This window comes from Monodelphis domestica, chromosome 6 (genome assembly GCF_027887165.1).
Source record: "Monodelphis domestica isolate mMonDom1 chromosome 6, mMonDom1.pri, whole genome shotgun sequence".
Taxonomy (NCBI): domain Eukaryota; kingdom Metazoa; phylum Chordata; class Mammalia; order Didelphimorphia; family Didelphidae; genus Monodelphis; species Monodelphis domestica.
In genome coordinates this window covers 140,134,431-140,159,402 of record NC_077232.1, presented here as the reverse complement: position 1 = coordinate 140,159,402, position 24,972 = coordinate 140,134,431, and the positions used below count along the sequence as shown (strand labels likewise).

Sequence of the window (24,972 nt, the reverse complement as noted above, 5' to 3'; positions counted from 1 at the left end):
TCCTTATGTACTATTTTATGCTGATTTTGATTATTATATGCTTGTTGTTGTTATCATACCTTATTTTATGCCCGCTCATGGACTATCCAGTGAGATGATTACTATAGGAATGAAAATCCCCATTTTACAGTTGAGAAAACTGAGGCATGGAAGGATCAAGCGATTTGCTTGTGGTGATCTCCCTGTTAAAGGTGAGAGTAGAATCCCGATATCTTTTAACTTCAAGTCCAATTTTCTTTCCACTAAACCACACAGACTCCATCATATACCTCCTATAGGAAGTCTTTCCCTAACTCCTTTCATTTTAGTGCCCTATCCTCTATGTAGCTTATTTGTACATGGTTGTCTCCCATATTAGACCGTAAGCCCCTAGAGAGCAGAAACGATCTCTTCTTCTTTTTTAAATCTTTACTTTCTGTCCTAGTAATAAATCTAAAAAGAGAAGGGCAAGGGGATAGGCAAACAGGCACACAGCTAGGAAGAGTCTGAAGTTGGATTTGAACCCAGGTCCTCACAAACTCTAGTATCTAATACTCTATCCACTATACCACTTAGCTGCCCCCAAGACTATCTTTTCTTTCCTTGTATCCCCAATGTTTAGCACAGTGCCTGCCACAGAGTAGGCACTTAATAAATATTTGTTAACTTACAAATTTCAGGAAGCTAGAAAACCACCTGCCCCTTCATGGTTTTGATGATTGAACTAGATCTTTGGGGGGGAAAAAACCTTTTCATTTCACCATTAGCAACAGAGTTTTTAAAAATACCTCAAGAAATGTATCCTATTGGGTGAAGTTCATACTAAAGGGGTGAATGACTGATAGGGTATAGAGACTGGACCTTTTCAGGGTTTCTTAACTTTCTTTGTGTCCATGAACTCCTTTGATTGTCTCATAAATCCTATAGAATCTTACTCAAGTTAATGCTTTTAATGCCATAAAATGAAACACACAAGATTACAAAGAAAATCAATTATACTAAAATAGAGTTAAAAAAAAAAACAACACCAAGTTTTGCCCTCCAGATGCAGAACACTGTTCTCCATTTCCTCATCAAAACAAAAAAAGGGGGGCCCTAACATGAAGATCCCTGCAGGCTACAAAGTGACTTAGAAAACCCTGTGTTAACATGTGTTAAACATCATCTTTATTCTATTCGGTTTTTATTTGTTTTGGCTAAATATTTCCCAATTGCATTTTAATCAGATTCAGGCCTCCTAAGGTCAAGTAGTTGACAGCTCTGTCCTAGAGCAAGATGAGGCTGTGAGATTTGGCCAGGATGTATCAGAAGCCGAACTCAACCTTGTCTTCCTGGCTTCGTGGTTGGCTTTCAGTCCACTCACTGTACTAGGGCACTTCCATAAGAGTCTTCCATAATTGGGTCTTGATAGGGAGAAACAGAGAGATGAAAGTCCGAGCACCAGTGGGTGAGAAAAGGGAGGTGGGAGGCTTTCCCCAGAGGCTAGTCCAGTTTTGACTCAATCCTGGACTGGGCAGTACTTTTCAGGAGCTACTTTGATTCCTCCCTTGTCCATGCATGCTGGCATCACCTAATCAAGCAGACACCAGTCACACTGCCCTCAAGTATTTGGGGTGTAGCCTTTTCCTCTTCCCTCTACCCTAGAACCCAATGACCCCAAGAGGTCCAGTGTTCCCAGGTCCCAGCACCCTGTGGAACCTCCTAGGGCACTTTCTAACCCTTTGGATGATTTTCCAACTGACTCTGGTTTCCAAACTCCTCCCAACTGGACCCACTCCAGGCTGGAATCAACCTCTGGTTCACCTCCCCTCTCCTACACACTCTGTCCTCTTACCCTGGGAGCTGGGCCAGAACTGAACTGGCTGTTTGATGTCAGAAGGAAAGAGACACAGCTCTGTTTGCTCCAACCCACCCCCTCACTACATACACTACAGGCATCCCCATGCAGTTACCAGATGAAAGCATGCCTTTATTTCCCAGTCTGTTTCCAACTTCCTCCCAAAGCCCTGGGCCCTGACTCCAGGGCACACAGAGAGGCAGGACGCTAGATATTGCTCTTCCTAATGCTTCCCTTGGCTCGGGAACCTTCTGAAGAGAGTGAGGCAGGAGATGCTCAGCTGAGTTGCACCCGTGATTTCTTCTCTTCCCTCTTCAGAGATGAGCCCAGAGGTTTCAGACATCAGCCTTCTGTGGAGCATGGAGAGAAGTGGGAGAGGCTCATTAAATGAGGTTAGGCACAGGGGTCTAAGAAGCTTCCAATGACCACTGCAGGGTGTGGGGAGAGATGTCCATAGCAGAAGATGCCATGTGATTCAAGCAAGCCAAGGACCTCAGAGATAAGAGGCAGAAGCTGGGATGGAGAAAAAGCCCGAGAGCCAGGCGTTGAACCTATTGGAGGGGAAGGGGAAGGCTCTGGTCCACAGGGCTATGTTAGGAAGGGTAAACAATATCAATGAAAAAATATTTATTTTAATAACAACAATAATGATTTGTTCAGTTGTTTCAGTAACCCCCATTTGGAGTTTTCTTGGCAAAGATCCTTAGGTGGTTTGCCATTTTCTTCTCCTATAACGGCTGCAGAAACTGAGGCAAGCAGGGTTAAGTGACTTCCCCAGGATCACATAGCAAGTAAGTGTCTGAGGCTGGATTTGAATTTTAGGGCATCCTGACATCAAGTCTGGCACTTTATCCATTGTAACCACCTAGCTGCCAATGTTAGTTTATGGCTATATTTGTCTTAAAGTATACAAAGCACTTTTACATCCAGTCTTTCAATTGGTCTTTGTATCATCCTCTAAGGTAAGATCTTTTTAATTTTTTTAAACCTTTACTTTTCACCAGTATCAAGACAGAAGAGCAATAAGGGATAGAGAATTAAAGTTAAGTGATTTGCCCAGGGTTACATGGCCAGGAAGTGTTTAAAGCCAGATTTGAACCAATGTCTTCCTGGCCCAGTTCTCATGCTCTATCCATTGTGCTATCTAGCTGCCCTGGGGAATATTGTCCTCATTTCACAAAAAAAAAAGAAACTGAGGTTCACAACTTTTAAGGTACATGGTCAGAGTTACCTTTCAGGTGAACGGTTGATTGTTATCATCACTGTCTTTTTGTTTGTTTCTTGGTCCATAGTCCAACCTCTTTCATTTCCCATGTCACTTTTGTAATCATGTCATAGTCCTTGGATGTAAGCTCATGTTAGCTTGTATGGATCCCTTTGTGGTACAAACCCTCAAGCAGAATGAGATGAGTTTGCACAGAAAAGAAACATCTGCCTTGGGCACCCTCTTTGTGGAAGGACTTCTTCCAGGATCCCAGCTCCTGGGTTTCCCCTATAGAGCCCTTATTTCTTCTTTCTCCTAAATACACCTTCCAACTTCCTTCAGTGTCTCACTGATTCCTGATGAGTGGGCAGATATGCCACATGGTCCACAAGGTTTTTGGTTGAGCCATTGTGGTATCTGGACTGAAGAAGCTTGACAACCACTGTTTTGAGAAAACAAAACATCAGCTTCCCCAATGCAATGGCAAGGGCTACCATTTCTTCTTTTTTTAAAGATATTTTATTTTCCCAATTACATGTAACAATAATTTCCCAGATTTTTTCTGAAATTATAAGTTCCAAATTGTCTCCTTCCCTCCTTTCTCTCCCCCCCTCCTTAAGATGATAAGCAATTTTATCTGAGTTATTCATGTGTTCACAAGCAAAACATACTTCCCATATTGTTCATTGTTTTATGAGACTACTCATATAAAACCAATCTCGCCCCCCCCCAATAACAACACAAATAAATGTGAAAAATTGTATGCTTTCATATATATTTCAACTCCAGTTCCTTCTCTGGAGGTGGCTAGCATTCTTTGTCTTAAGTCCCTCAGAATTGTCCTGGATCATTGCATTGCTGAGAGTAGCTAAGTATCACAGTTGATCATTCTACACTACTGCTGTACTGTGTTGCCGTGGTTCTGTTTATTTCACTCTGCATCAGTTCATGTAAGTCTTTGTAGCTTTTTCTGAAATCAAGCAGTTAATCATTCCTTATAGCACAATAGTATTCCATCACACCACAATTTGTTCAGTCATTCCCAGGATGACAAGGGCTTACCCTTTCTATGAACCTCACCACAGTGCCATCTATGACCAGGAAGGCCACTGAATTCTAATTTGATGCTGGTGACCATCTTTGTATTGATACTCATAACCAGCTTTTCTCCTTAGGAACTTTATTCTAACTACTCCTCAGCGGGGAGAGGAAAGAGAGAGGGCAGAGGCAATACTTTAAACCAAAAAACTTTTGTGTTTGAGACAAGCCAACTATTGCTCCAATCTCTGCTCTTCACCTCTGGAGGACACTGCCTTTGGATGCTTGAGGGGAAACCTCCACAACTAAATTTGATAGAAAGAAGAGTGTGAGAAGAACAAAGGAGTGGCCCAGATAAGGTGAGGTGAGACATCTTATTAGGGATGGGGGGAGATAAAAAGGAGAGATTTGGTGTTGGAAAGGGACTGGAGGTCAGGGCAACCCATTCAGTTCACAGATAAAGCATTTGAGGTTCATCGAGGTTAACTGGTTGTCCAAGATCACAGGGGTTGTACGGAAGTAGCAGAGCTGCTATCTGACCTCCATTTCCAAATCCTGTGCCTTTTCTACTGAGCTACTATGGACCAAATAGGGCCTGAGTTTGTTCTTGAAAATAAGGGATATCATTTTGTTGGTTTGCTCATTGGCAATGACAGGATAGAGGTGAGATGTTTTAGAATTCAAACAAATTAACAGTAGTTATCATTTAGACAGTGCTATAAAGTTTATAAAGCAGTTTACAAATATCTCATTTTATCTGCATGACAACCTTAGGAGATAGTTGCTATTATTAGCCCCATTTTATTTTATTTTTAATTTATTTTTAAATATTTTTCCATATATTACATGATTCATTTTCCTTTCCTCCCCTTTTCCTTCCCTCTCCCAGAGCCAACAAGCAAATATTCCCGTTTTATATATGAAGAAACTGGGGCTTGCCCAAGTCTATAACTGGGAAGTATCTAAAGTCAGATTTGAACCCAGATCTTCCTTACTGCAGGTTTAGCATTCTACCCATTATGTTTGCCTAGATGCTTAGAAGATATATATTATAGAGAGCAGAAACTGTACTCCAGCTCACTCCGCATCTGCTGCTCTGCCTGATTTCAATACCAGGAACAAGTCACCCCCTGTGGCAGATATCCCTTTTCCTGCTTTCCTACCTCCTTTTGTGTGTTTCCCCCTCCACTGGGTTGTAACTCCTCGAGGGCAGGGATTGTCTGTCTTTTTCTTAATTATATCCCATTTCTTAGCAAAGTGCTGAGAATAGGAGGCATTTAAGAAATATTTTTGGATTGGATTTTTGCGTGTGTGTGTGTGTGTGTGTGTGTGTGTGTGTGTGTGTATTTGTTGTTGATCAGTCATTTCATTCTTGTCCAACTCTTCAAAACTCCATTTGGAGTTCTCTTGGCAAAGATACTGTAGTGGTTTGCCATCATTTCAAACTTATTTTATACATATATTATCGTTTTAACCTCACCAACAACCCAAATAGACATGTTCTATTATTATCCCCACTTTACAGAAGATGAAATTGAGGCAGTTAGGTTAAGTGATATACCAGGGTCATACAGTTAGCTAGCATTTGAGACAGGATTTGAACAGCAACACCAAGATGGAAATATGTGAAGCCTCCAGGGCCAATGTGAAAAGATGTCTGGCCCTAGGAGGAGGGGAGGAGCCTTTGTAAAGGTGAAGAGCCCTCCTGGAAGGACTCTAAAAGAGAATCACAAAACTAGTAATAAGAGAGGTAGGGAAAAAAAAACTGTAGGAGACAAGATTTGAACTCTTGTCCTCTGACTCCAAATCTCATGCTCTATCCACCCAGCCATCCAGCTGCCATGTACAGAAAAAGTCCAAGAGTGGAGAAACGAAAGCATCTATATAAAATGAGTAGTTTGCTGCCTGCAATGGATAATTTTTCCAGTGACTAAAGTGAATTGTTGCTTGAGTTCAGTTAGAATGAAAGCTGCCTTTGACATTAGAGAAACACTCTTCAAGACCTGGGATAGGGAGCAGCCTGGTGGCTCAGTGGATTGAGAGCCAGGCCAAAAGACAGGAAATCCTGGGTTCAAATCTGGCCTCAGGTACTTTCTAGCTGTGTGACCCTGGACAAGTCACTTGACCCCCATTGCCTAGCCCTTACCACTCTTCTGCCTTGGAACCAAAATACAGTATTTATTCTAAGAAAATAAAGGTTTTTTAAAAAGGGGAGGGGGGGGAGAACTGGAGCAATAATGCCTATTTTCATCCACAAAGTTTCCTTACCTAAAAGTTATCATTCTCTAATTGTGCTTTTTCCTGTTCATTGTCTTCTCTGAGCCACTTTACTAAATGATGGGGAGAGTGAAGAGGGAAAGGATGTCTAGTGGCAAGAACACTGTATTGGGAGTTAGAGGACCTGAGTTTAAATCCCAGATCTGCCCCTCTGGTCTCAGTTTCCTTATCTGGAAAAATAGGGAAATAAAAATAGAAGACCTGTAAGGCGCATTTCAGCTCTAAATCAATGATCCTCTTTTGCCCTTATCTGCTCAGAGACAGCAGAGAGCATATCACGCAGTTCAGTGACTTCCACTGGACCACACACAAGGAGGCCCTTAATAAATAAATAAGATACTGGGGGAAATGATGATATTTCCTCTCCCCTCATGCTAATAAAAGATGTGAGATTCAAGACCCTTTTCTCCACTCCCCAAATCCCCTTTACCATCTCCTCCCCAGCATTCTCATGCACACATACACATACACAAACAACTAGATGTAAGGTCTCTCCATCTTTCGATTCCAACTCCAAATATCAGACATTGTCCAGGGTTATTGCTTTCAGGGCTCTGACCAATAAAAAAAATGAGTATCCCATTACACAAATAGAGAAAAGAGGAACACAGGGATTCTCACTGACCGGCCCAAGGTCACCTAAGGAATTAGGAGATGGAACCCATGCATCTAATCGTCAGTCGTGCATCAGACCACACAGCGCTTTTCTGCCCAGTTAGTAAATATTTAGGACCATAGATAATCTACATAGCTATAGTTAGGCAAAATATACTTTCTACAAGTACATATACACATACAAATATGTATATATAAGCAAAAAAAGTTATAAAACATATTTAAATTCAATTAACACTGTATCCTTGATGATAAATGAACTGGAATATACCATAAAATCCCATATTTGTTAGTTTTTTCTGTTAAGAGAAGGGATCAAGCATTTATTTAACACCTTAAGCCAGGTACCATGCTAAGCACTTTACAAATATCTCATTTAATTCTCACAACAGCATCATTTTACAGATCCAGAAACTGAGGCAGACAAAGGTTAAGTGACTTGCCCAGGGCCAACAGTTAGGAAGCTTCTGAGGCCAGATTTTCTCCATCTACTTTTTCACCAGTTCTTCCCCACTCCCATCCTTCATTCAGCCACTAAAGTGACTTTCCTGAATCTCAGATCTGATCATGTCACTTACATCCCCTTGCCCCCGTCCCCCACTCAATGAATTCCAGTGGCTTCCTACTGTCTCTAGGAGCAAATACAAAATCATCTGTTTGGCACTGAGCCCTTCATAACTTTTCCCCCTCCTACCTGTGCAGTCTTCTTAACCCCTTACTCCTGACACATACTCTTTGATCTAGTAACACGGGCCTCTGTAAAGATTAAAATTTTGGGGATACTGAGGCAGGTAGAAATTAGTTTCTCTCTGCAAGGAGTATTATATTTTTATGAGGTTTATTAAAGGTTAAGGATTAAAGAAAATACGGAATAAGAAAGCACATGCCTAGGCCAGAGAGGCCTAGACAAGATAACCTCACATCATGAAACAGACGGGTCTGCTCCAAAACGGAAGTCCAAAAGAGCCCGAGCCTATTCACAACCAGGTTTAAATACCCCATCTCGCTCTCGGCCCAGGTGAGAATTCAGTGAGATTAGAGGGCATTCTGGGGAAGTGGAGCAAGAATTTCTGGGGATTGAAGTCCTGGATTTGAGTCTATTTTTACTCCTCCCAAACAAGACATCCCATCTCTCAGCCCTGGGCATTTTCTCTGGCTGTTCCCCATTCTTGGAACATTTTCCCTCCTCCACTCTGATTCCTGACCTGCCTGGCTTCTTTTAAGTCCTAACTAAAATCCCATCTTCTATAGGAAACCTTCTCTAACTCCTCTTAAATCCTATGCCTTCCCTCTGCTAATTATTTCCAGTTAATCCTAGATATAGCTTGCATGTTCTCTCCTCCATTATATTATAAGCTTCTTGAGATCAAGGACTGTCTTCCTGCCTCTTTTTATATGCCTGGGGTTTAACATAGTAGGTACTTAATAAGTTTATTCAATTAATAATAATAATATTCATATTCATATAGCACCATGCCAAGTGCTTTGCAGGTATTCTCATAGAATATAGAAGATAGACCTCTGGATTTGAAGTCATAAAGACCTGAGATGTCATTGAGGACCAGCATGATCCTGGGCAAGTCATGAGCCTCTCTTAGCCTTAGTTTCCTCTTCTGTAAAATGGAGATAATAATAAAATCTTTCTTATAGTGGTGGTGTAAGGATGAAGTTTGCTAATATGTGGAAACTATATATTTTGTATCCTGCAACTTTGCTAAAGTTGTTCATTATTTCAACTAATTTTTTAGTTGACTCTCTAAGTAGACCATCATATCATCTGGAAAGTGACAGCTTGGTCTCCTCATTACCTATTTTAATACCTTCAATTTCTTTTTCTTCTCTAATTGCTAGTGTTTCTAGTACAATGTCAAATAGTAGAGGTGATAATGGGCATCCTTGTTTCACTCCTGATCTTATTGGGAAGGCTTCTAGTTTGTCCCCATTGCACATGATACTTGCTGATAGTTTTAGATAGATACCACTTATTATTTCAAGGACTGACCCATTTATTCCAATGCTTTCTGGTGTTTTCAAGAAAAATGAGTGTTGTATTTTGTTGAAGGCTTTTTCTACATCTATTGAGATAATCATGTGACTTCTGTTAGCTATATAAGCTATATAAATGGGAGTTATTGTGTTTATTATCTATATGAGGACCTTTCAGTGTGGAGATCCCCTCCACCAATGCAGATCAGCAATTCATCTATAACTTATAGCCTTGAGAAGTCATCACCCAACTAGCATATGCCCAAAGCAGACCTTGATCGCAGGGCCATCTGACGTCAAAGCCAGTCTCCATTATCCCTGGCTTTCTGTGTCAGTAATTCACCAGAGAAATCAATTGCATTTCTTGGGCAGTTTTCTCCTGAAGGTGCCGATGGTTTCTCTAGAATTCTGGCCATTTCTCTCAAACCCCCCAGGAACCAGTTTGTAAATATTATTTCAGTGTAATCGTTTTGGAGATGAAGAAACCAAGACCCAGGCAGGATCGACTGCTTCGCTGAAGTCCCACAGGATTGTGGCAGAACCATTGACTCCTACCTAAATCTTCTTACTACTAGATTGGGGCCAGACTTGGGCCTCCTTTGGCCCACACCAGGGGATTATGATTACAGCTCTTCCAGCCAAATCCTATTAAGACTGTTATGTAATAACCTTAGTTTTCATCTCCCTAGCAAAACATCTCTCCTCCTTTGTCTAAACATTATCTCAGGAGAAAGCCACATCCCAGTGACCCTCAAGAGGTCCCAGTCAAAACACGAACCCAACCTAACCCCGCCTAGCCTGTGAAAATGGATAGTCTGCACAATAGTTTGTATGACTGGAAACAACAGAATGTGTTTCTCTATGAGAGCCAACGTGGTGTAACATCCAGTGCTGTCCTTGCTTTAGAGTCAAGAGGGTCTGAATTCAAATCCTACCTCTGACAATAAGTTGTGTGATCCTAGGCAAGTCACTCAAGCCTTCCAAAGTTCCATTTCCTCATCTGTAAAATAGAGCAATTGATTGTATCTACCTCACAGCCTTGTTGGGAGAGTCAGAGGAGGTCATACATTTAAGGTGCTTTGCAAGTATTGGAGAGATGTGGAAATGTCAGATTTCACTATCTTTGTCTCTTTTTTTTTTTACTCTTACTTTCTGTCTTAGTAACAACTCTAGGACAGAAGGGCAAAGGCTAGGCAACTGAGATTAAGTGACTTGCCCAGGGTCACCCAGTTAGGAAGTGTCTGAGGTTGGATTTGAACCCAGGACCTCCAGATTCCAGGTGTGACATTCCACTGTGCCACATAGCTGCCACCCTTTGTCTCGTTCTTTAATTTTCTGACTTTTTTGGAAGTGGATGGAGCTGCAAAGGAGCCCCTGCCAAAGAGAAGTTTCAGGGGAGGAAGAGTGACCCTATGAGTTGCAGAGAGCCATGGAAGACTCGTGAGGACAGTGGTGAGGTTTTTGGAGTAAGGCAGTAAAAGGGGCATCAACCAAATTGTGCCCAGTCATAAAATCTGCTGACAGCCCATTTGTCTCACTGCTCCACAGGACTATACAGTCATAGACTAAAGAATAAGGGATGTTATAAGGAAAAGTTAAGGAGGAAAGTGTGTAAGTTTGCAAAGGAGAGTGGCGAGGGACCAGCAGGAAAGATTCTGGAACTTTGAAGGAAGGGTTAGACTGGAATCGGGGGGTTAGCAGTCTCTCTGGAGGTATGTGGAGGATGTGACTGTTTCTCCTTAGTGGCTGATCCTATCCGTGTTCCTGTCCTACCTGCTGTCTTGTGTGCTGTCTGCGGTGATTGTGAGATCAGCTCTAGGTCCTTTTTGGCTCCAGGACCTTCTCTGGGCTCTATCAGACTTACACAGACTGTCGGGGGGGGGGGGGGGTAGTTGTAGCTTATCAAGAACAGGGATGGGGATTTTTTTAGGAAGTGAGGAGAGGATTGGTGTAGAACAACCCTCTGAAGAAGCTCTGTGAAGAAACCTTAGATCCTGGGGTGTTGGTTAGAAAATCAGCTTTAGGGTTATCCCATACCCTTCTAACCTATTCTATTTAATTAAACCCACTTTCCCATTCCACTGAGTGGTCTGTGTGTGATCTCAGACCAGGCTCTGTCCTGGTCAGAGTGTCTGTTAGCCTTTCAACCCCTAGTCAACCTACTGATGCTGGTCCAATTCAATCCATCCCCAAAACCTTCTCCCTTTTACAGGGAAGACAAGTGACTTCCATCCCAGCTTGGTGTGAGGTCAGGCAAGACAATGTAAAGTGGTCCTTTAATTCCAATTCAGTGGCCAATAGAGGAATCTCTTGGCTAAACTAGGTGGAGAGTGCTTGGAATCATTCTCCATAATAATAATTTTCCCTCCCACCACTTTAGGGACAGCTAGGTGGTACACTGGGCACTTACTGACTGTGTGACCTTGGGCAAGTCACTTAATTCTGTTGGTCTGAGTTTCCTTATTGTAAAATGAACTGGAGAAGAAAATGGTAAACCACTCTAGTATCTTTGCCAAGAAAGTCTGAAATGGCGTCATGAAGAGTGGACATTACTTAAATGACCCATCATCATCAACAACAATAACCCACATTGCTTATCTCTATTACCTGTACTGAGGCATCTGGGTGGTACAGTGGATGGACCGCTAGGTCTGGAGTCAGGAAGACCTGAGTTCCATTCTGGACGTAGACATTTCCTAGCTGAATGACTCTGTGCAAGTCACCTATCCTCTGTTTGCCTTTGTTTCCTCAGTTGTAAAATGGGGATAATATGTCACAGGGTGGTTGTAAAGATAAAATGAGGTGATATTTTTAAAGCATTTAGTACCATTTTGGACGTATAGTAGGTACAATATAAATGCTCATCTCCTATCCCTTTCCCTTCCATATTGTTCTTCTGTCCATTATAGTGAGAAAGGCAGAACAGGGGGATACCAGCTGATCTTCCCCCCACCCCCTCTTCCTTGCTTCCATAATATTATCCATCTTTCTGAGAATTGAGACTCCTCACTGGCAGTGATTATTTCATTCTTTGTACTTATGTCTCCAAAACCTAGCAGAGCACCTGGCACATAGTAGGTGCTTTGCAAATACTTGCTCCGTAATTGATAGACTGCTTCTTCCCATGCTTCTCTCTGCGAGTTGCAGTCTTGCACTAACAATTAGCACAGTTTGATTGGAGTATTTTGGCCATGTGGGAAGAGGTATCTCAGAAAGAGGAATTATAAGTGGGTCTCGACATCCTCTTTATAACTTTCTATTCAATGTTGAGAAAAGACAGGTTGTCAAGCTAATCCTCACTTTCATAATAGTTGCTAGTTCAGTGATCACTTTTCTAATTCAATGTGAGGCAAAGGAGATATCTGAATTCAAGGTGGGGTTGGGGTTTTTATAATATTCATAAGCCATGTATTACCAAAGTATTTTTTAATTTGAAATTCTATAGAACTGTGAATAATTATTATTATTATAAAGGCAATATGATATAGTGGCTAGAGTCAAAGTCTGAAAGATCTGGATTCAAATCATTCCTAAGTTACTTACTAGCTATGTGACCATATGTATCTGAATCTCAGTGTCCTCATCTACTTAAAAATGGGGATACTTACTTCATGAGGTTGATATTCAAATCAATTCAAACTAGGAGGCATCTAGATGGCTCAATAGATAGAGAGCCAGGCTTGAAGACAGGAGGTCTTGGGTTCAAATCTAGTCTCAGACACTTTCCAGCTGTGTGACCCTGGGCAAGCCACTTAACCCCCATTGCCCAGCCCTTCTGGCTCTTCTGCCTTGAAACCAATATATGTTATTGACTATAAGGTAGAAGGTAAAGGTTTAAAAAAAAAAAACATTGGATATTGACTAGGTGGCATTTATTGGAAAGATCCTTCGATCTGGCCCTCTCTCCACATTACCTTGGAGGCTGAACAAACAATTGCTTCTTTCATGTTAGTGGTTTTTCCTCCTTTCTTCAGGCCTGGGCCCTTTCTGTCTGCCTAGTTTGAATCCTGTTGCTCCATCTACTTTCTCTCTTCTTAAATATGACAAATTGCACTGTCTTATGCAAGCCAGCCCATGGGGAGGGCAGAGCCTTCTGTAGCTGGCAGCCTTATTGCAGACAGGCCATTTGGAAGGTTTTATGAGAGGTTTTGTTTTTAATGCCCTGAAATCAAACCTTGCTTTGGATTCTGTCTCTGTTTTTCTGAATGTGGGTTCTCCAGGGATGAGCTATATCAAGGGCAAATGGGATCTAAGTTAGCTCTTATCATACACAGCTCTTATACTTCTTTGTCTCATTGCTAGATTCTTCCCTGAAAACAGATCATATGTACCTTATGACAACTATTTGTGCTTCGGCTAGGGGCGAACATCTGCCGTGCTTCTAATTAAATTTCATTTTCAGCCCTACCTGAAAGCTTCCTGTAGCAAAAAAAAAAATGTTACATCTTTAATGATGTCACCCGCCATAGACAATCTTTACTCGCTTGTGTTTGTTGGTACATGCCATTTTTTTTTTTGAGACTAGGTCTTCCTATCTTGCCCAGGATGAAAGTAAAGCAGCCATTCATAGGCTCAATCTAACTGGTAATTGGCATGGAAGCTCTGAGCTTCTCCATTTCTGACCCAGATCAGTTTACACCACCTTAAGCACCCTAGTGGTGAATTCCTGGGGGCCTACCATATTGGTGCCAGCTATAGGGTAGATGCCTAATTAAGTTTAGCCCTTTTACAACTCAGAACTGAGCTCAAGAGATCCACCATTGTCAACCTCCCAAGTACAACACACAGTCCTATTGTTGGGTCATCTGTTTTAGGGATTGAACAGATGATATCCCAGGAGTCCAATTCAACCAAGGCACTTGCTCTTCCAACTAGGTACTTTCAACTAACTTTCTCCAAAGCACCATAGCAAAATCAGAGGGAGGGAAGGCCAGTGAAGAAGGTATGGGGCTCATTAAGGAGGCACACTTCAGAATCTTTGAAGAATCAGAATCTGAGGAGGACTGGATAATTAGATCTAGGAGGAACCCAAGAGGTCATCAAGCACAATCATTTTGCACATAAGGAAACTTAAGGTCTGACAAGATAAAGTGGTTTGCTCAACCAACATCATTCAGATGGCCAAATCAACAAGTATTTATTTATTAAGTATTTGCTATATATTAGGCATAGTGCTAATATTAGGGAAAGAGGGAAGAATAAGGACAATGAAAGGCAAAAATAGCTCCCATCTTCATACATCTCTAAAGGAAGATGGTAAGTACCAAAGCTAGGCTCCAAACCCAGATCTTCCAATTCCTAATTTCTTTCTATTACAATACACTACACTGGGATAGATAGGACTTCCGAACACATTTAGTCCAAGCCACATCTGACCAAAAATCCCTTCTATGGTGTCCTTGGCAAGTGATGATCCATCAAACTATCAAAGAAGACAAAAGATGGAATCGGCCAATGTTGGAGGGACTATGAGAAGGCAGGTCCAATTGTAAACTGTTAGTAGAGCTTTAAATTAATTTTACTATTCTGGAAAACAATTTGGAATAATGTTTTCTGGAGAATCTGTCTCATCCCAAAGATAGGAAGCCTAGCCAAAATAGCCCTGGCATGACTGACCCTTCAGGATCCAAAGTGGTCACCTGAAGCCTGGTCCACTGGAAGAGGCCAGATATAGCTCATATGAAGAATTTTAAACTGAGGCAAATAAATGTCAACAATTACTTTACTGAAGGTCCACCATCTTTATATATAAGCCAACCTAACCCATCCTTTCTGGGTCTCTGACCAGGCCTTAATATGCCTTTGTAGAAAATGCCTAATCAATTCCCTCTACCTCATCATGATGCTTTTCTGCCCACCTCCCGCCAGCCCTAGCCTTTCTTCTGAACCAGACTAGATGATCTGGCAATGACCTAGACCAGCTAACCAAGCCTTAAGCCATTCCTACATGCTTCCAAGGGATTAGTTTCAAAGAGTTCCATTCTTTCCATAACTAGTAAATACCCTAGAAAAGGAGGAAAAGTCTAGCAATTCATAATAAATATCTTTCAGGAGCAACCAGGTGGCTCAGTGAATTGAGAGCCTGGCCTGGAGACAGTAAGTACTGGGTTCAAATATGGCCTCAGATACTTCTTAGCTGTGTGACTCCTAGGCCAGTCACAACCTCCATTGCCTAGCCCTCACTGTTCTTCTTCCTTGGAATCAATATATAGTATTGATTCTAAGACAGAAGGTAAGAGTTTTTAAAATAATACTAAATATCTTCTTTTAAAACTCCATCATAAGTAAATTCTCTAGAAATAAATTCTTAGTGCTGTATAGACTAAGGGTTACTTTAGTAAAAAAAGATTGTGCCATATATTTAGATAAGAACTCTTCACTTCTGTCCAAGGCTCTTTAATTTGTCCATCTATTAATGGCATAATTATTTTCAAAACTAGGTTTGCTTATCCCAGTGAGCATTTAGAAATTTATGGTTTGAACCTGGGTTTCTGTTTAATACTCCGTGTACATTTCCCCCTCAGTTACACTGGAAAATACTCTTCTTATTCCATCATTGTTGGGCCCCAAAATTCCATTTATATTTCAAATATGTGGTGGATGTGGGTTGTTGGCATGCTTTCTATTAGATTTCAGAAGTAAATGAAATGCTCTAGTCTTTAGGTTCAACAATAATGAAGCTTTTCTCTGAATCCTCTGTGACACCTCAGGGCTTTCTTTGGCTCACAATCAGCTGATGAAGGGTTTGGCTTCTCTGTTTGACTATTCACAGTGAAAAGGAAACAACAGGCCTCTTACTGAGAAGAATACATTTTCTTTGTATTAACTAGCTTCCATATTTATAAACTACCCCTAGCCATGAAGCGACAAATGTCTACTTATTACATATACGGCGGCATGTGTGTATATACAGAAATACACAAACATGTTCATCTTAAGTACAAAGAACAGTTGGTGTTTCCTTAACAAGAGGTGCTTCCGGACAGTTCAAGTTAGAACTTTACATTGGTACCTCACTCAGAAAAATGGAGGTTCACTAAAAAGCTGGTTGCAACAAATCATCACAACTTGAGACACATTTTCTCACTGACGTCTATTATAAAATTAGGGATATATCCCATTACTTTAGACATAATTTTAAAACCGCATTTAAGAATAGGACAAATAGTTTTAAATTATCCATTAAGTACATGTTTAATTACTAATTATTTAATAAATGAATGATATTTATCGGAGCAAGCAAACTGGAAAAGTATTCCAAATCTCAAAGAGAAATATTAATGAAAATAACTCAGCTTTCATCTCATACTCAACACATTGAATGAAGGAAAAAACATTTATTGAGTTTTTACTCTGTACCAGGCACTAGGCGAAGAGCTGGAGAGGGAAATGCAAAAGGAGTTTACGTTCTAAGGAGGTGGAGCATAAGGAAAGAGAATCAGTACATATAGAGTAATGGTGACCAGAGAAGTGGAGTCATAAGCTGGTTGATTGTTCTACACCCTTTCCTGTAGCAATGGCACTATTAATTTGATTACTATTCCCAGACTAGAGGTTGTGTGAAAGGGAATAATATTTAACAAGGTATGTTATTAATCTTTTAGGTAGGCAATAGCCAGATTGAAAAGCTTGAAATGCTGAGCTGAGAAGTTTGAATTCTAGTCTAGAGATAGCGTTGATAAGGAACCTGAGGCAAACAAAGGTTAAGTGATTGTCCAAGGATCACACAGTTAGTTTCAAATTTGAACTCAGGTCTTCTTGACTCCAAGCTGTTCTAGCCATTGTACCACCTAGATTGGAGAGAAACAAGGAAACCAAACAAGGATACCAAATTGGAGAGAAAAAAGGAAACCAAGGAAACTAATGTCATAATAGTCAAAGAGAGAGGTGATGACTGAATGAGTTTGGTGGTGATCTGAGTGGAGGGGGTGGATTTGAGAGATGTCATGAAGGTAGAAACAACTAGACTTAGCCATATAGGGGTGAAGGAGAGGAAAGAGTCAAAGATTTTGTGAATCATTGTCTATAAGAATGATAATGCCCTCAACAGAAATATAGCACATCATATGATTTAATTTAGATTGGGCAAATTTGTCATGAAACTTCACCTGGACCTCCCCTTGGCACTTGCCTCACTTTCCCTTGTATCACAATTATTTGACTAAATGGCTTCCTCTACTTATCTGTTCCCATGAGATTGTAAGCTCCCAACCTCAAAGTTTGTGCCATATTTTTCTCTGTATCCTCTGCACCTGGCATATAATAGGCATGAAAGAAATATTTTCTTATACTGAAATCATTAGTTCTACTCTAACCTTATGATCATTCCCCAAGGCACAATACTATTGACCAAAATAGAACAGGTACATCTGAGGGGGCAGCTGGGTAGCTGGGTAGCTCAGTGGATTGAGAGCCAAACTCAGAGACAGGAGGTCCTGGGTTCAAACCTAGCCTCAGATACTTCCTAGCTGTGTGACTCTGGGCAAGTCTACTCTTCTGCCTTAGAACCAATACACAGTATTGATTCAATAGAGGGTAAGGGAAGAAGAAGAAGCATGATTGGAGAAACAGAAGATTTAATACTAGGAGAGAATTTTGAAATAACGTAGTCCAGCTTCTTTTTATGGAAGAGAGAGACAGAGACATAGAGAGACGGTCAGAGAGACAGAGATAAGGAGGGAGAGGAGGAAGAGGAAGAGGAGGAGGAGGAGAAGCAGAAGAAGAAAAGAAGAAGAAGAAGAAGATGATGATGATGATGAAGAAGATGAAGATGATGATCTGAAGTGCATGAGTATTCCTCCAGTCCCATCTTCATTTGTCCTAGAGCCAAGTTCTTCCTCATCTCCTGTTCACTCGTCTAGCATAAGATTAGGCCACACTTCTGTCTAGCCAACATTGGCCAACTTCAAAGGACCTAAAACATAAGAGGTCTTCAGGCCCATGTACTTTGTTCCAAATGATGACATTTTGTACCCCATGTTGAAACTTTCAATCTCAGCCCCAAGTTCCCAGAGGGATCTGATGAGTTGCTCAAGCTCTTCATGGCCAACTACTGGCACTAAATATTTTCCCTAACCCCTGAGTCACAAAAGGACAAGTCTCTCCCACCTTTCTTGCAAAACTCTTTTCTCTCTGCTGAGAGAAACTAATTAAAATTCCCACCCAATAGAATAATATTTTACTTCTTAGAAAAAATAAGAAGAAATCTCTTGGCTGTCTTGAAGGTAAGACTTCAAAGTCCCACAACAAAGACAGGCATATAGAACCCCAGAAGGTAACAGTTACTGCATGCTTATTTCACAAATTTATATAGTGTTCCCCATAAAACTACATTTTCCCAGGAAAAATAAGTAGTTTTATTTTGTTAAAGACATTTTGTTTTTCCCAAAAGTATTTTTCGTTTATAGTTTAAGCTTTCCTCTCTCGTGAGCCTCCTCCTTTGTTTTCGTTACTGTATCCTGTTGTAATAAGAGTATTTTATTTTTATACAAATTTGGAAAACTTCCTTCCTGGCATTCAGATCCCTTCTTCAGATGTCAGAATCAAAGATAATGGTCCATTGCTCACCGTTTTGGGGGAGGGAAGAGGAAAACAAGGGAGATTGCAGTCTCCACACATTTGTCAAGTCAACATATTTTACATGTGATGAGTGGACCAGTGTGCTCCAACAGTGTCTCACTGTTCAGAGCTACCACACCGGGGCATTAAAATGCAAAGCCAGCATTTTGAAAATTGTCCGTATTTTCTAATCCATCCACTCATTGGAAAGTCAATGGATGTTCTCAGAAACTTAATTGCTCTGATGAAAGTTGGATTATAAACACCAGCCTTCTCAACCAACAGTTAGCTTTAAGAGCTTGTGTTATACATATGTATTTCCTGAATAGATGCCATAATTTTGTTTTTCTTCCAATCCTTAAAAATATACAAAAATTGCAAATATTATTTTAAGAAAATCTAATGAGATAAGGGCAGCATGTTGGAAGAAAATATCATGGATTGGGACAGTTGGTTTAAATTCTGGTGATGACTTCAAAATGAACCTTGACTCCCCAAGGACCTGAGAGACAATTTTTGTGGGGGGGCTCAGAAGTCTACATAATGTGGAATATGAGCATGCTTGGATGTGATTTATACAAAGATTTCATGACATTTAAAAAATAGAGATAGTGAAGCTTTCTTCTTGCTCCCAGGATCATTCCTATCTTCCATCCTTATGACCATGTCAGCTCTGAACTTAAAAAAAAAATCCTTTCTGATTACAAAGGGAAGGGCAAGGGACTAGGCATTTATAAAGCACCTACTGTGTGCCAGGCACTGTGCTAAGCCTTTACAATCATTGCCTCATTTGATCCTCACAAACCCTATTAGTTGGGTGTTATTATTCCCACTTTGCAATTGAAGAAACTGAGGCAAAAAGCAGTTAAGTGACTTGTCCACAGTCACATACTGCTAAGTGTCTGAGGCCAAAATGGAACTCAAGTCTTCTTGACTCCTGGCCTAGCAATCTATCTGAGGCATTACCAGTTGCCTATAGGCAGGTAACTACAATGTCATGAGTTTGGTCAGAAAGTATTTAGATACTTCAACAGAGCAGAAGAGAGACATTTTCTCATGAAGAAATTAGCACTTTTTTCTGGAAAGTGAGTATAGGGTTATTGATTTAGAGCTGGAAGGAACCTCAGAGGCCTTCAAATTCAATCTCTCCATTTATAGGTGAAAAAACTAATGCCTGGATAAGTTAAATTGACTTGCTCAAGGTCACATAGATAAGTAAGTGGCTGAGCAGGGATTTGAACCCAGTTCTTCTGACTCCTGATCCATCACTGTTCCTACTTCATTTCTATCTCTTTAATTCTGAAGAGGTTCATACCCCAGTTTCACTGAAACATCTTTATAACCCTGTTTCCTCTAAAAAAAAAAAAGGTTCCTTTTCATGGCCTGTTGAGAAGGATTTAATAACTGAAGTACCAGAAGGATTTTCTTATAGGTCAGTCTACATTCATTCAAATATGGTGATAGGTTGATAGAAACTAGAGAGGTAGATTGATGCTAGACGTAGACACTAGATAAATACTAGATAGACAGACAGACAGATATATAGATAGAAAGACAGACAGAAAGAGAGATAAACAAACAGACAGACAGACAGACAGATAGATAGATAGATAGATAGATAGATAGATAGATAGATAGATAGATAGAGGCATCAGGAAAATTTGAACTCAAATCTGTACTCCAGTGCTTACTAGCTATGTAACCGTAGGCAAGTCACAAACTCTATTTGCCTCAGCTTCTTCAACTACAAAATGGGGGAAATAATAAAAGCCACCTCCCAGGGCTTTTGTGAGGAACAAATAAGGTAATAATTGTAAGAGGCTTAGCACAATGCCTTGCATATAAGTGCTATGTAACGTTAGCTATTATTATTATTATTATTATTATTATTATTATTATTATTATTATTATTATTATTATTTTAAACCCCTACCTTCCACCTTGGTATCAATACTGTGTATTGGTTCCAAGGCAGAAGAGTGGTAAGGGCTAGGCAATGATGGTTAAGTGACTTGCCCAGGGTCACACAGCTGGGAAGTGTCTGAAGTCAGATTTGAATCCTGCCTGGCTCTCAATCCCTTGAGCCACCTAGCTGCCCCACCCCCATTATTATGATAGCTAGATAGGTGAATACAAAGTACTTTTGCAAGCCTTAAAAATCAGCATACAAATGTCACCTGTTGTTATTCATTCATCCATCTATTCATTTATTCAATAATAATTTCTTTCTTTTTTTAAACCCCTATTTTCTTTTTTAGTATCAGTTCTTTGTTAAGTGACTTGCCCAGGGTCACCCAGCTAGAAAGCATCTAAAGTCAGATTTTTACCCTGGTCTTCCCAACTCTAGGCCTGGCTTTCTATCTTCTGTGCTTTCTGGCTGCCCCTTCCAGTGACCATTTATAAGAAGCTACTCTGTGATTGATGATGGGCTGTATACTGTGGATCGTGTGAATTATTTGAGGGAAGGGACTGTTTCTTTTCTTTTTTTGTCTTTGAATCTCCAAACTCAGCATAGCAATGGCATGTGATAAATGTTCAATTGACTGATTAATTGAATGAAAAGATGGCTGGAGTCTTCTGTATAACTGTTAATACAGTATCCTTTAATAGAAGTATGGTAGATATATATATATATATTAGAGACTTGGGGCACGATGTGCTGAACTTAGGAGTCAGAAGGATCTGGGCCATAGAATCCTACCTCTGACACTTACTGGCTCTATAACCCCTGGCAGATCACTTGGTCCCCCAGAGCCTTAGCCTCATCCTGGAAAATGGAAAGAATAACACAGCACCTATCTCCCAAAATTTTGAGGCAGCTAAATGGTGCACCAGATAGATAGAGCACCAGGACTGGAACTGGAAAGGCCTGAGTTCAGATACCACCTCAGTCACTTACTAGCTGTATGACCCAGGCCAAGTCACTTAACTCTTGTTTGCTTCAGTTTCTTCACCTATAAAGTGATCTCCAGTATCTTTACCAAGAAATCACCAAATAAAGTTATGAAGAATTAGAACCACCTCAGACATTTCCTAGCAGTGTGACCCTAGGCAAGTCACTTAACCCATATTGCCTACCACTACCTGCTCTACTGCCTTGGAATCAATATATAGCATTAATTCTAGGACAGAAGGGAAGGGTTTAAAAAAAAAGAATTAGAACCAAAATGATTTCAATGACAACAGCAATCCAAAGTTTTTATTAGAATCACATGAGAGTATGTCAAGCACTTTACAAGTCTTGAAGCCTATATTCACATGGCTTTGGGGAAGAAAAACTGGAAATCTGTCATGTCCTTAGCATGGTGCCTAGAACTCAATAGGTGCATAATAAAGACTCATTTGCTCGCCTTTCCTCCCCTTCCCTCTATAAACACCAGCCACAACCGTTAAAAGATATCACAGTTAAGCAGGTGAGGCACAGAGTCCGACCCTTGGACTTCTGCAGCCAACTGAAGCCTGTGGTCCAGAGCTTTAGCGGTCACACTTTGTTTAAACCCTCGCCTTCTGTCTTAGGATCAATACTAAATATCATTTCCAAAATAGAAAAGCTCTAAGTGCTAGGCAGTTGGGATTAAGTGACTTGCCCAGTGTCATACAGCTAAAGGGTGTCTGAATCCAGACTTGAAGCCTCCTATTTCTAAGCTAGGTGCCCCTGGCATTCACATGTCTCATATCTTCCCAACAGATAAAAACTATAGCTGACCTCAGTTTATTAAAAAAAAAATGTTATTTTGCTTAAATAAAAACAGCATTTTTGTTTTGGTGTCTCTGCAAAATGTGTTCAGGACCACTTTTAGAATGACATAGAAAGAGTGTGTGTGTGTGTAGAAGCAAAGCTGCATCCTTTCTTTTCTATAAGAAGCCTCAATAGACAGTGCCTAATTGAAGCAATTCCATTAGCATGACAAAACAGATGGAAACAGGGTGATTAAATTGATGTTTATGATTTTTGTTCTCCTAGGCTTAGGCCACCTGCACAAACAGACCCTCCCTCAGAGTCTCGGAGAGCAAGGGGTCTGGACTGTTGTTATCTTAGAAAAGTCCTTTATGTGTTTATTGTCAATGGGCTCTACATCATGCCACCAACAATATTTCTCCATGCAGACTTCCTTAATTCTTTCTATGCATTGTCGTTTTCAAGTCCCAAGTCTTCCTTTAGTATGTCCCATCATGGCAGAGACTATTTGTCGGGATCAAGGAAAGTCTATTCTCTGGCTGGGTAAAGGATTTAGAAAAAAATAACATTAAAGACCAATCTTTGTTGGGCGGTATTATTAGTGGCAAGTTGGTCCACGCTACTTTGTTTTCGTGGCCCTAGAGTCACATTAGCAGATTCTCGGACTTCAAGCAGGAGGCAAAGTGAGTATAGTCCTTTGGGTACAGTTTGTCCAGTACCGACTTTCCATTCCCGTTCAAGAGTCTGCTCTTGGTACCATAAACTGTGAGGAGGTAAACAGGACTTTCATAGGTTTGTTTATGGAACATGGTTGCATCGTGATTTCCTGACTTCTTTTTTTGAAGCTTTGGCTTCCTAAAACGGATATCTACATGTACACATAAAGATAACATGGCTGGGCGGAAGTCAAGGAGGTCCCTCCTCTCAATCAGTGGGGACGTTTTAAACTTTGTCACTTTTCTACAAATTCTGACATAGAGTGCTGCATCCATGTTAGGAGCTGGGAAGATGAAAGGTTGCTTGATTTCAGTCGGTGTGGATCTGGATTCAAGCGCTTCCCCAGCTGTGTTTCTGAGTTTTCCATTTCTTAGCCTCTAGAGAAGTCATCAACTGAGACACTCAGCCCCAAATTAAGTTTTCTCTTCGGGAGAAGATTCTAGCTGGTGGCATAAATAGAGGGTAAGATGTCCTACGGAATCACGTCTCCATCTTATGATCCCCAAAGCGAAGGATGTGAGAATGAGACTTTCGGAATGGCATCTCTCTCGAACTACTGCAATCACCTCTTAATTGAGCTGCCTAATTGATCCGTCGCTCCAATCCTTCCTCCGCACAGCTGCCGAAGTAATATTCTCTCCTTGCCCAAGAAGCTTCATGGTTTCCCTACGGTCTTTAAGATAAAATGCAAACTCCTCAGCTTGGCATTTTGTGTAAAGGGAACCCACTCCCCTAGGGTCATCTGACCTGCGTCCCTGCGCTGCGTGACTGAACGTCACGTGGATGCTCCAAACATAGGTCCCAGACAGGCGAAGCGTCCTAGGGACATGACCCGGAACTAAAGGTTACCGATCCGGGCTAAAAGAAAGACTAAAGGAGGGAGTATGAGGGGGTGCGCTCTCGCTATTCCCTTGGACTGACGCTTTGCAGGAGGCTGCCTGAGAGCCCTGAGGTGGAGCCCCACGTGGGTTGCTTAGCTGGCGAGATTAGAATAGGGATAATCTCCCTCTATGCTCTCTATTTCGAATAGTAATAAACTCTATGGAAACCAAGAACCAGGAGGTTTGGGTTTTTTTTTTTTTATTTAACTCTTAACACATTTACAGTAAAAAATTCTCCTCAACGACAGTCTGTATCTTGTAGCTCCCTTGAACCTGAGAGCACATGAAACTCTTTCTGTATACTTTGAGTCATATAGCATAGACTCATGAGGACCTTAGAAGCCACCTAGATCAACTCAACCATTTTATAAATGAGAAAATTGAAACCTAGTGAAGTGGCAGAACTAAGACCAGAAGAACCCAGGGGACAGCTGGAAGTATCTTGGTCACTACTACTAGTGTGTTAGCTCCTCAGTTAGGAATTCTGGGCTTCCCATCTTTTCTAGGCAATAAGAAGCTTGCTTCTCTTCTGCCTTTGGTAATGAGCAGATTCCTGCCAATTCCCAATGGAAAGAATCCTGCTGTTAGCTGTGAGGGTCTCAAGAAGAAAATGAATTATTGGCCGCGATTTCTGAATTAATCTGATCCATAAGCATTTATTAAGCACCGCCATTGTCCTAGAATGATGGATGATTATGAGCTGCAACATCCCATAAAAAGAATAGCAGTGGAGGGTAAAGCTAGTTTAAAGAAAGTTTGCCCAAATATCCAGCTAAGCAAAGCCATCCCAAGGTCTTCAAGGATGAAAGGGGAAGAACCACACGAAACAGAAGAAAAATGGGAAACATTTGCAGAAATCATTTTAACAAACTTCTGTATATCAAGGGCAGTGAAACCACTATGCTTGGACCCTAACCTCAAGATCCCAGATGTACTTATAGTTGAGGAATAAATGGCACTACAGGGAATAAAAAAGGAAAAGCAGACACTTTGGACTATATGATAAATGTAGATACATACACATGTGTATGTGTATACATACACACATATTCCATGCTGGAAGCAATAAGGTTTTGAGGGAGTTAAGGTACCTATATTTAAGGAGGAGGGCTACCAAATATGTGAGAAAAAAATTGTCTAACATTATTAATACTGGAAAAAGTGACTGAGAGCACATCAATAACAACTCGCCATCCCTTGC

General features: G+C 40.8%; 1 protein-coding gene and 1 long non-coding RNA gene across 7 annotated transcripts in view; one reads left to right on the top strand and one right to left on the bottom strand.

Moving 5' to 3' along the window:
- LNX1 (ligand of numb-protein X 1) overlaps positions 1-24,972 on the top strand; it is a 254,018-nt gene that overhangs the window by 15,127 nt on the left and 213,919 nt on the right. The window lies entirely within an intron of this gene.
- Positions 1,901-24,972, bottom strand: LOC103104841 (uncharacterized). Its single transcript, XR_468956.3, has 3 exons — positions 24,914-24,972; positions 3,048-3,462; positions 1,901-2,166 (listed from the first exon to the last, which is right to left on the bottom strand). It is a non-coding gene; the product is annotated as an uncharacterized LOC103104841 (long non-coding RNA).